This window comes from Rhamphochromis longiceps, linkage group LG9 (genome assembly GCF_057381845.1).
Source record: "Rhamphochromis longiceps isolate RC_006_pf linkage group LG9, R_longiceps_female_GT1.1, whole genome shotgun sequence".
In the NCBI taxonomy this organism is placed as follows: Eukaryota; Metazoa; Chordata; class Actinopteri; order Cichliformes; family Cichlidae; genus Rhamphochromis; species Rhamphochromis longiceps.
Genome location: NC_140565.1, coordinates 2740379 through 2753613, shown reverse-complemented (window position 1 = coordinate 2753613; position 13235 = coordinate 2740379).

Below are 13235 nucleotides of genomic sequence, written 5' to 3'. Positions count from 1 at the left end.
TACGAAGAACGGACCCCAGCATTCAGGACTTGCTTGTGCTTTTGTGCATCAACATATTTGAGGAACTTTAACAGACGTGCACCCTTTTTGTCTACATTGGCAAAGAAGGTCTCCATCAGATTCACACCAGTCAGTTCTTGGAACTGTGCCGTCATACCAACTTCATTGAAGAGAAAGGGCCATTCCTGGCATAGTTTCTGGATGCTTGCCCCTTTGTTGATGTCTTTATGCTGTGTGTAATACGTGCACTTGACTAGTTCTTTCACAACATCTGTATTGTAGTTATTCTTTTTAAACAGCTTCTTCATTTCTTTCTTCTTTTTTTTTCAAGCTGACTCTCCACAGTCTCAGAGAGTGGCAAATGCTTTGGGTCCCAGCTCATACAGCCATATGTGTCTTGAACCCTTTTTGTTCAGCTGGTATTTTGTCTGTGTCGTTGTTGTCATCTATTGCTTTGCGTTTTTTTACCTTTGGTGTGTCAGGTCGCTTGACATTTTCAACTCTTGCCTGAAGTTGCTTTACCAGGGAATGATATCCAGGTCCAATAACATCATCATCAATCACATCTTGAAGAGACTTGGAATACTTGGCCACCATCCTTTTTGCTATCTCTGTAGTATTGTGTTTGGTTGGATTCTTACAAATCTTCATCATTTCAGAGACCACAATCCTTACAATTTCTCGTCTTTGTCTTGCGCTTGGTCTTTTCTGTCTTTCCAAGTTCTGTACCAACTCCTCAGGGAGCCTCTGCCATCGTATCTCAAATCTCTCTACCCAGTTTGGTAGTAATGGCGTACAGTTTCCTGAAGGTGATGAAGTAGTGGTGGATGATATTGGTGAAGAAGAAATTGAGGGTGGAGAAAGAAGGACATCCACTGGAGAGGAATGTACAGCGATTGGTGTCGAAGTGCCAGAGACTTTAAAAGTACATAAAAAGGAGATATGAAAGCATTAAATCATGTTTTCTGTTATGTTAAATTCTGCACTGCATAGATACATTTTGAGATATTAAGGTTACACAGCGTGGTCAAAACTTAATAATGCAATTTGTCTGATAGACTGCATTTCGAAAGTCAAAATGTATTAAACTGCCCCACAAAGCATCCAAGTTTTATTTACACAGAAAGCATGGTTAAATAATGATGGTCACATCATCAGACTCAGGAACACTCATATTCTAACTATTTCCAACTTCAACAGCCCTCTGTGCATTTGGTGTGGTGACAATGTTTTACACTTACCATTTTGGGTCCAGGCAGCCACTAGTCTTCTGGCTTGTATGGGCTTGAGCACTGGCAGCAGGTCATTTTCTGTAATGTACTTTAAATCATCTGTGGTTTCTGCACCAATTGTTTTCAAAGTATCTTCTACTGACTTGAGAAGTTGATCAGGAAGGTCCAGAAGCACTCCTGCAATTGCATCCCCTATGTTCTCTAAGGTAAGCACCTGCGATTCAGCCATATCTGTTAAGACACACATACAAACAGTTTGGCTCTGGCCCAATGACATCAAGGCATTCAGTCTGATAAGACCCTGTGCTTCAGTGGAACAATCTGGTGTCCGTTCACGTAAGATGATAACGGCCACAAGTCAATCAGTTCACTGATGAGTCTGCACTCTAATCTCCCAGTGTCATTTTTTACAGAGTACATGTGGTAGCAAGAAAGAAATTCTGCATGATAAACTCTCATGAGAAAATGAAGAGCAGACTCATCTTTAATAAGAATGAGGAGAAGTTCACCAAACTCCATTGACTGATCAAACTTAGAGGCAATAAACTGACCCTTCCTGTAAGTAAAGCCATTATACTGAACAGCAACTGGAATCTTTGTATTGCTTTCAGTAAAGCCAAAATGTAGGAGTGCGTCTTTAACTTGCTCACTGTAAAGCTCTGAGTAAAATGGTGAGTAGTCTTTTATTTGCAATGCTGGAGGACTCACTGACCCAGCAGAAAGGAAGGCCTGAAACATCTGATGTCTCTCTGAAAGAGTCAAGCACAGAGTTTTGAAATTTTTCAGATGCCTTGCACATCTTTTGAAGTAGCTGTGTTTGCTCTCAAAGCACATTGTCCACAGCCTGATGAGAGGGCCAAATTTTAGGATCAGCCCTGGATAATGTCATAAGTAATGGTGTTTAGGTCTTAAGTTGATATTAGGAAACAGCACCTTTCTGGTTTCCAAATACTCTTGGATGAGAGCATCCAGATAAGTAACCTGAGCCTTGGAAATTTGCTGAGCACAAATTAGGTCAACAATGTCCTTGAGCTGCAACGTTAACTGCCACACATCATCTTGAGAGTTCTGCACTCTGTCTCCAATTATGAGAGGTAAAAGTCTCAAGAAGTTCCAATTTTGAACAGCTTGTCCACCAAGTTTCAATGTTTTTGGACTGACCTCACAAGGTTTGGATGAAGTATCTGTTTCTTTGTATTTAAATTGCTTGATGCGCCTGTTCAGAATTGGGTGAACCATTTATTTGTGTTGATGAAGTACTTGAGGTAAAGAGCAAGATCGTATGAGAGGACACCCTCACAGATGCCATGACAGAGAAATGGGGGCATGCCAGGTGTGCAAACATCAAAGCTTTGTAAAGAATTAAATATAGACCTGAACTTCTGACACGTCTTCTCTTTCCAGCTGTTCAGTGGCAGATCTATACGTTTCTGGGGTCCGCTGAGCTCCACGCACTGCTGGATCAGCACCCTGAAATTCAGTTCGAGTTAACAGACAATATCTGCACAAGTACACTGATGAACTGAAATTTTCCGTAAAACCCCCCATACAATGAGAGCCCAGGTTGTCTCCAGCAATGCAGTAGAGTGCTCCTTTCACAACAGGTTTGTCTGCCATTGTTATCCCATTCTCCTCTAGTACCTTCAAATCAGTCAGGAGTTCTGAAAAAACATTTTCATGGACAAATTCCTTGAAATCCTTCTTCCTACACAGTAACACTAGCTGCAGATGATCAGCATTTGACCGGGCATGGGGGGGGGGGGGATATTGAGTAGAGAGAAGTACACAGCCAAAACCTTGCGCTTCTTTTTTGCAGAACCAAGTGGGTTCACTACTTCAAATGCATCTAGTCTTGAAACATTATTAAGATCCACTGATATGAGGCCTTGCCAAAACTTGATTCCAGCATACTCTTTAAAGTATTTAGCCGAGGAACATAATAGGCAAATCTCTCCATCCTGTTCTCGTCCCTGCCCAAAAACACTTTTCTGGGTTCAACATACTTGAACACATCTTTAAAGCACTGAACTCTTGAATAAGCAGTTCTCAGGGGCCCTGTGTGACAAGCTGAGAACAAGTCAGATTGTTTTACTCTGTCACAGATTTTTACAATGTCTTCATCTGAAACTGACATATCTTTTAGAAGTGAGCCTAGTCTGTTCAATGTATACATCTGTCCCAATTCATGTATATTTTGTATTTCTTCAACAATGGTTTGAATGGTAGATGCTGGCAGAAGATGCTGTCCCTGTAGTTTAATGTAAAACATACATACATTTAGAATAGAATAGAATAGAATAGAATTCAACTTTATTGTCATTGCACATGCACAGGTACAGGGCAACGAAATACAGTTTGCATCCATCCAGAAGTGCTTTAGTGATATAGATATATTACAATATATATTAGCAATAATATAGATATGTGAGTATATTACAGAAATGGGTCTATTATGGTATGTTATAATGTACACGGTATGAAGTATGTTGTGAATATTCTATAACTATAAGTATGTACAGGCTGTAGTGAGTACAAGCTATGTACAGGCTATGAACAGGATATAAATATGAAAAACTATACAGAATATGAAATAAATAACTTTACAGAATCTGAGATATACAGCTATACAGAAATGGGAACTATGCAAGTTGTAAACAGTTGTAGGATTAAAAATTAGATGTCAGGAGGCAGAGTTCAGGAGTCTGACAGCTGTGGGGAAGAAGCTGTTCCGGTACCTGGTGGTCTTAGTCCGGAGGCTCCTGTAGCGCCTCCCAGAGGGCAGGAGGGTGAGGAGTCCATGTAATGGGTGACTGGGGTCTTTGATGATTTTCCCAGCCCTTTTCAGACACCGCTTCCTGTAGATGTCTTTTATGGCAGGAAGTGGTGCTCCGGCGATGCGCTGGGCAGTTTTCACGACCCTCTGTAACGCCTTCCGGTCCGAGGCAGAGCAGTTCCCGTACCAGACTGTTATACAGTTGGTCAGGATGCTCTCTGTGGTGCAGCGATAGAAGTTCACCAGGATGTCTGAGGACAGGTGGTTCTTCCTCAGAGTCCTCAAGAAGAAGAGGTGCTGGTGAGCCTTCTTGACCAGCTTGGAGATACAGGTCACTGAAATTAGACCCATCCATACCAGGGTCTTCTGTATCTGATACACTGGCACCTTCATGTATGGTGGCACTTGTAGATGGACTCTCTGACTGAGTATCTTTGTTTAAACCACAAATCACATTTTCCAAACTTTTGTGTTTTCTAGACATATGGGAGGTAAATGTAGATTTTACAGAGAACACACTTTGGCATCCTCTCACTGGACAAGTTACATGCCGTCCCTCTTCTATGTGTTCCTTTAAGTGAGCAATCAAAGCTTTAGTTCCCTCACAAAGTGAGACAGTGCAATTCAAACCCATTAAGGTAGCATTCTGAGAAACAGTTGCGGTACCAGTGTGGTGGCGGTAGAAGTGAGACTTTAAAGCAGCATATCCAGAAAAAACCTGCTTACAACTTACTTCAACACATTTAAAAATACACCGGGGTTGATTATGATGCAGCAAAACATAACCTTTCACGGACTGAACCGATTCTCCACATATGCTGCAAAAATACATAATCAATATGACACAGCTGCGAGGCTAGCTAACTTAAAGCTTCAGCCGGATGTCAAACAAGGCGGGAAAATCCAAGCCGCATTTAGACAAAGCATTCAAATATAGCTATACTAATTAGACGGTTTCCAGTGTTAATACGCCAGTCTCCAAAACACGTCTCAAAACGCGCACTGCTGGCTTTGCAAGGCTCTTTTCAGCTTGATGTAGCTAGCGCCAATGCTAGAAATGAGCTAAAGCTAACGTAAATTTATCATTTGTGCCTTCACTGCCTGCAACACAATGCTGTCGATAAATAAACCAAGTTGGATTATTTTCTTACCGTAGTAACTGAAGACGAGCTGTGGCAGATGTTAAATTTAAAAAATGAGAAACAAGTCCACGAAAATGAAGATAGCGTGCTGCCGTAGTCCAAAGCAAAACTTGTGTGGAGCTGTACTGACATTGTCTGCGATGGAGCCTGATGCAGTGCGCTGATTGGCCAGTTTGATATCAGGCACCTTGATGTGAAATGGTGCTCTAAACGTCAGGGGAAATCGCCTAGTTTTGGGAGGAGGTGCTTTTAAAATCTTTTTTCTTCATATGATAATTAACTATGAATAAATAGAACAGACAACAGATTATTATTTTAACACTTTGGGGATTATATGAATTCACTCAATAATATAGCATGTCTATCATTAGCTGTAGGTCTCTCAAGTTGTTGTTAGCTTTTACATTTTAAACTCATGGTTTATTGAGTTCAACAGAATGTAGATTTAACAGCTACATCCCATATTCTTTACAAAAACTACATCCACAAATTGCCCTAATACATTTCTAGTGTAAAGATCTTGGGACATATGTACCTGTTATATTACAATTTGAGAAAGAATATGCTGCATTAAATGTGCTATGAATCAAGAATGGATTTAATATAAAGTGCTGTGGGCTTCTTGAAAACCGCTATCTAATCCATTATTATTATTATGTGAAATTAATGCAAAAATCAAAGTCATATTACAACATGTATCCATTACCAGCACAACCATGCTTACATTCAGCAATTAAAACCTGTATTTTTTTCAATAAATAAATGTAAAAACAATTGTGTTTGCCTGTTCTAAACTTTATTGGAATCTTCTGTTAAAAAAACTATGCAAGAGTGATTTACAGTAGGTTTATGTATTTTTTTTTCAGAGAAAAAATGTACATATTACGGTTTTTCCACATTGCTTTTTTTACGGCAATTTCACATCAAATCAACAGTTTTAAACTGTTTTATAGTTAACAGGTTTTTCCTGTCGTATATTTACTGTCTTTCACTGTTAAATATACGGATCTTTTTTACAGTGTAAGGTGGGCGGTAACCCGCCAGCCCCAAAACCCACCTCAGCTCCTTTTTGGTCTTGGGGCATGGGCAGGATGCAATCACTGCTATTTTGTCCGTTTGTGGACGCACCTGCCCATCCCCCAAGTACCTCCCTCTGTCCAAGTGCACACTTCTTTGGGTTGGCCGTGAGCCCCACCTGCTTCAGGGAATCCAGGACCGCGGCGACCTGCCCTGGTGTCCCTATCGATGATCACATGATCCAAGTCGGCGACAGCATATGCAGCGTGCGGCCGTAGCACCCGGTCCATGAAGCACTGGAAAGTGGCTGGGGCTCCAAACAAGCTGAATGGAAGTGTAACAAACTGGTACAAACTGTATGGAGTGGAGAAGGCCGTTTTTTGGAATCTGCCAGTAGCCCTTGGTGAAATCCAGTGTCGTGAAAAAATGGGCCGTATAGACCCACCTTTCTTCACTACAAGTACAATGAGGCTACACCAGGTGCTGTGTGACTCTTCTATCACTCCCATTTTTAGTATTTCAGCCAATTCCCTTTGAACAATTTGCCTGTTATGTTTGGGAAGCCTGTGGGGCCGTGAACACACCGTCATGCCAGGCTGCGTTTCAAAATGGTGCTCGATGAGAGGCCAGGACAGTCCTGTTGCAACACGGCAACATCTGCTCTCTGGGCCTGTCTGAGATGGTCATCACAATGGAGGGAGGTGGGAATGGTGGAATTTGGCACCTCCGGCCCCAACTCATCTCTCTCTTTAAACAGGCTCACCAGAGAAGTGGTTCCAGCCTCTCTCCATGCTTTCAGGAGGTTGAGGTGATATATCTGCGTGGCCCCTCCCCTGTCCGACCGTACAACCTCATAGTTGACGTCCCCCACACGCCGTATGACCACGAAGGGCCCTTGCCACCTGGCAAGTAATTTAGAGTTAGAAGAAGGGCACAAGCACTTTGTCTCCCAGTAAAAATTGCCTGAGTCTAACCCCTCTGTTATACAGGAGTTGCTGACGCTGCTAAGGAGTCTAACCAGCAATCCCAATTGCGTTCATCTTCGTGAATGAACTTACGAATCATGGACTTTAAAGTCTTATTCAGCCACTCCACCAGCCCATCAGTCTGAGGGTGGTAGGCGCTGGTCGAAACAGATTTAATCCCCAAATTTATGCAGTTCTTTCAGTGTGCGAGCCTTGAATGGTGTGCCCTGGTCAATCAGTATGTCTTTCGGATGCCAACTCGAGAGATGACCTGAAACGGCGCCACACTCTTTACAGAAATGGTGTGCACTGCTTCCGGGTATCACATTGCATAATCCACCAGAGTTAATAAAAGCAATAGCCACGTGCACTCTGGTGAAATGGCTCGATGAGGTCCATGCCAATGTGCTCAAAGGGGCTGGACTCTGTCTCAGACTAGATTTGCCCTTGGTGAGAGGCGGCGGGCTGGGGTGGTATCCCTTTGGCTTGTTGCCTGTAGGTTGGGGTTTCTCCCAGTGGATGAGGGAGTTTGTTCCCTGCACCTTCTGTTTGAGGAGCGGGTCCTGAATGTCGTTTGCGCTTGTGAGCTGAATGACGGTTCAGAGTACCCAGCCTTCTTGGAGTCCCTGGGCGGGGTGCTGGAGGGTGCTCTACTTGAATACTCTGTTGTCCTACTGGGAGACTTCAAGGTTCATGTAGGCAACCACAGTGAGATCTGGAGGGGTGTGACTGGGAGGAATGCCTCTCAGATCTTAATCCGAGTGGTGTTTTGTTGTTGGACTTCTGTGCAAACCACAGTTTGTCCTTATCGAACACCATGTTTGAACATAAGGGTGTCCATAAGTGCACGTGGCACCAGGATGCCCTAGGCCCCAGGTTTATTTTGTAACCGCTCTATCAATTTATGTGACTTTGTGGCTGAGTTGCTGTCATTCCCAATGACTTTTACTTTGTTATAATACCACAGACCGTGGAATATTTAGTGGAGAGCATCCCTGAAATGGTGAGTGAATTCACTGAAATTCATTGGGATTCACTGACCTCCTGAGAGCAATCTATTCTGTCAAAACTCTTTCAAAAATGTTTGTAAAAGCAAACAGGTACTCGATTACACCTTTGGCCATGGAAGTAAAACAGTACATATACATAGTTCTATACTGATATTTGGTTGTCTATTAGGAAGTTGCGCATGCTTTTGGCATCTGGTTGGTGTAATACTGTGGGGTATTTACAAAATAAACAAAATTTGAGTAAATGATTAGAATATGCCACATGCAGCAGTAATATAGGAGCAAAAGCAGCTGTTTTTGTTTCAAATAGCTTTAGTCAGGCGGTCATGCACCACTGTACATGCGGTAGATGACAGTGACTATTTTAAACATCAGTGTTAGTCCTCTACAGCAGCGTGCTGTCCTCATACTTTGCTAACCTCTGACTTTCTGAGTTTAAACATCCTAATAAGTAGAGCCAGCCTGCTGCTTCACCACACGCATCACAAATATCAAACCTAGACTTTCCACATCAGATGGCATACTCTGAACAGAACAGCAAGTGAAATCTAACATGACACACATGCAGACATGAATTCACACACACCCAGTAACAGGCAATCTGACCTCTTGTTACAACCGTCGCTTGCTTGTTGGAAATTAGAGTGTGGACAGCAGGCTAATGATCAATAGACAGGCCCTCTGGAGAGCCCCCACTGGGGCTCATTATAAGCTACATGTGGTCATACTGGCACACACACAAACACACATACATCCCCAGAGAGATCTGATAATCAAACACTGGACCAACGCACATGGTCCTCCCACAGCGACCTGAAGACAGCGAGGAAGGGGGAGACGGCCGAGGCATTTACAAATATGCATTTCTGGATTTAAACACCAAGAGAAAGTAAATACTGTCAATGCTTCGTTGCTGATTAAAGTTCACACAATGGGCACCGAAGTCTTATTACAGACCTGCGTAGACATGCATGTTATACAGAGGTCACATGTATGCATGGGAAAAATCAACGAAAGACCCAGACAGACTTTTAATTCATTTGAAAGTCTGATGCTTAGCCTCGTCCTCCCCAGCTGTAAAACTCAGAAACCAGTCTTACTTGTTATCATCTATCATCCACCTGGGCCTTACACAGAGTTTCTCTCTGATTTCTCAGACTTTTTATCTGATTTAGTTCTCAGCTCAGGTAAAATAATTATTGTGGGTGATTTTAACATTCATGTAGATGCTATTTCTTTTCCATATGGGCAGTGTAATGGCTATCTTTGTTTCTTCTTGGAGTTCTCTATTTCTCTTACAGTGGGGCAAAAAAGTATTTAGTCAGCCACCGATTGTGCAAGTTCCCCCACCTAAAATGATGACAGAGGTCAGTAATTTGCACCAGAGGTACACTTCAACTGTGAGAGACAGAATGTGAAAAAAAAAAATCCATGAATCCACATGGTAGGATTTGTAAAGAATTTATTCGTAAATCAGGGTGGAAAATAAGTATTTGGTCAATAACAAAAATACAACTCAATACTTTGTAACATAACCTTTGTTGGCAATAACAGAGGTCAAACGTTTACTATAGGTCTTTACCAGGTTTGCACACACAGTAGCTGGTATTTTGGCCCATTCCTCCATGCAGATCTTCTCGAGAGCAGTGATGTTTTGGGGCTGTCGCCGAGCAACACGGACTTTCAACTCCCGCCACAGATTTTCTATGGGGTTGAGGTCTGGAGACTGGCTAGGCCACTCCAGGACTTTCAAATGCTTCTTACGGAGCCACTCCTTTGTTGCCCGGGCGGTGTGTTTTGGATCATTGTCATGTTGGAAGACCCAGCCTCGTTTCATCTTCAAAGTTCTCACTGATGGAAGGAGGTTTTGGCTCAAAATCTCACGATACATGGCCCCATTCATTCTGTCCTTAACACGGATCAGTCGTCCTGTCCCCTTGGCAGAAAAACAGCCCCATAGCATGATGTTTCCACCCCCATGCTTCACAGTAGGTATGGTGTTCTTGGGATGCAACTCAGTATTCTTCTTCCTCCAAACACGACGAGTTGAGTTTATACCAAAAAGTTCTACTTTGGTTTCATCTGACCACATGACATTCTCCCAATCCTCTGCTGTATCATCCATGTGCTCTCTGGCAAACTTCAGACGGGCCTGGACATGCACTGGCTTCAGCAGCGGAACACGTCTGGCACTGCGGGATTTGATTCCCTGCCATTGTAGTGTGTTACTGATGGTGACCTTTGTTACTTTGGTCCCAGCTCTCTGCAGGTCATTCACCAGGTCCCCCCGTGTGGTTCTGGGATCTTTGCTCACCGTTCTCATGATCATTTTGACCCCACGGGATGAGATCTTGCGTGGAGCCCCAGATGGAGGGAGATTATCAGTGGTCTTGTATGTCTTCCATTTTCTGATGATTGCTCCCACAGTTGATTTTTTCACACCAAGCTGCTTGCCTATTGTAGATTCACTCTTCCCAGTCTGGTGCAGGTCTACAATACTTTTCCTGGTGTCCTTCGAAAGCTCTTTGGTCTTGGCCATGGCGGAGTTTGGAGTCTGACTGTTTGAGGCTGTGGACAGGTGTCTTTTATACAGATGATGAGTTCAAACAGGTGCCATTCATACAGGTAACGAGTGGGGGACAGAAAAGCTTCTTACAGAAGACGTTACAGGTCTGTGAGAGCCAGAGATTTTCCTTGTTTGAGGTGACCAAATACTTATTTTCCACCCTGATTTACGAATAAATTCTTTACAAATCCTACCATGTGAATTCATGGATTTTTTTTTCACATTCTGTCTCTCACAGTTGAAGTGTACCCCTGGTGCAAATTACTGACCTCTGTCATCATTTTAGGTGGGGGAACTTGCACAATCGGTGGCTGACTAAATACTTTTTTGCCCCACTGTATGTGCTGCACAATAATGTTTAATATTTAGTATTTACTGTCATATTCCCATATATCATTGTGATGTTGTTTATTCTATTACTCTTGTTCTCTTCTGCTTGTTTTCTTTTTTCTTTCTCAGCAGGTGATCCAGGTGATTGATATATGCATTTTTTTTCTTTTTCTTTTTTTCTCTGCTCGTTCTGTTGGTTTTTGTCTTTTGCCCTTCTCCTCCGTCCCTCTTCTCAGTTGTTTCTCTTTCCCTCTTTCTTTCTCCCCTTCTTTCCCCCAGTCAAGTCTGTCCTGTATTCAGTAAGTGAAAATAAAATAAACAATAAAAGGTGAATCAAATGGACCATTACGGCAAGGCTGGGATGGTCAATTTGGTAAAGTAAATCCGTTGGGCATCTTTCTTTGCCTTTAGACAACAATTCTGATGCAAAAGAGCCAAACGGGACAGGCAAAAAAAAAAAAAAAAATAAAATAAAAAAGACAGACTAACTGTAAGTGCTGAATTGGGAGTTTGATCAACTTTGTCTCCAAAACATTGTGCAAATACTTATTGTTTGTTTGACCCTTTGCATTTCTCATCTGTGGTTAACAGTCTCTTTCTTTATAGAGTATAACTCTGAATACACACATTAAACTGCCTGGATGACGAGTCAGTCCTGAAAGACACACCTCTAGCCATCACCTTGCTCTCTGTGTCAGCTATCATCACACACACACAGACACACACACACACACATCAGAAATCCCTATTTAGTCAGGACTGGGGATTAGAGTTGGCCTTTGTGGATCTGACATTCACCAGTTGGACTTAATTAGCAGTTCTGAACCTGCTGCTGACCTTTTGTCATGTGAGCTGTCATTGAAAACCTTTCTGTTGACTTGAATGGGGAATGCTATTTGTAATGTAATCAGAGATCATCCATTTCAGGCGGCTGCACAAAGGGAAGTATTGTCTTCTCACTGTGTGGAGAAAGTAGGGTTATCAAGGTAGTAGTAGTATTTAAGACTCCATAATGAGCAGTCCCAGCAGTAATAGCAAATTAGTCATTTCTTGAAATTGTTATTGATTTTCAGCTGATTTTTCCAATTATGAGTTAGATTTAACAAAATGCATGTTTATGATTTCATTTGAAGGGTTTTACAAATTGTTTAGACAATTTCCTTACATATAGCAAAGTGGACTCAAAATGCAGACTCAACACATGGAGGCTGGAGAGCAATGTGGATCATTTTTTATTTACAAAGACGTGATTAAAACAACTATTCAATAGTGAAAGGTGCAGGTAGCTACATACAGTGACGTGAGTGAAGGGGCTATCTATTAGGGGTGCAACGATACTCGTATCGATATAGAACCGTTCGATACAGTGCTTTCGGTTCGGTACGCATATGTATGAACAATACAACATTTGAATTTATTTTATCAACTTTCCTTCTGACGATGCTGTCTGTGTTGAGCGCTCAGTGGATCTGCACTTGACAGTGCAGCCTAGGCGGAGTAGTTGAACGCAGATTCACTGAGCGCAGGGCAAGCTAGTGAGACAGAAGCTAAGCTCTCGTTGCAACATGGCAAATTGAACCTCCCCCACCCTCATTCAGATCTGGCCTTTGGAACTATTTTGGTTTTTACGTGACGTATGACCCTGAAGGTAAGCGCGTCATGGACTAAAGTAAAACAGTATGTTGGATGCGCCACGCAATGCTCAATTACATGGGTGGGAGCTAGTGTGTTAGCACAGTTAGCTCGTTAACGTGTTGGCCGTCCAGCCCCACGCACGGGGCGATCCGCGGTAGCTCGTTAACGGAGATTTGCCGTGTTGTGGCGTTAAGGTCATTTCAACGAGATTAACCTGAAAGCACTAGTGTGAACACAACGAATATGACTGCACATTTACGCCGACATCATGCTAGTGCAAAGACAAGTGGAAGCAGACAAAAACAACAAGCACGCATGCTACTAACTTTACCCGAGTCATTTAGACAGCCGTTAGCACATGATTCTCCTTATGGGGACCTGATATGTTTAATATGCTGCTGAGAATATAGCCCAGAAGAAGCGGATAGTATAGCTTTTATTTTGGAAAGAGCCATTTCTCTGTAATAAACTCTCTTTTCCAAAGATGAGTGATTCCTCAATCAGATACAGGGCTCGCAAAATCGCTAGCCCGACGTCCTGGGGCTAGCGATTTTTCCAGTCGGGC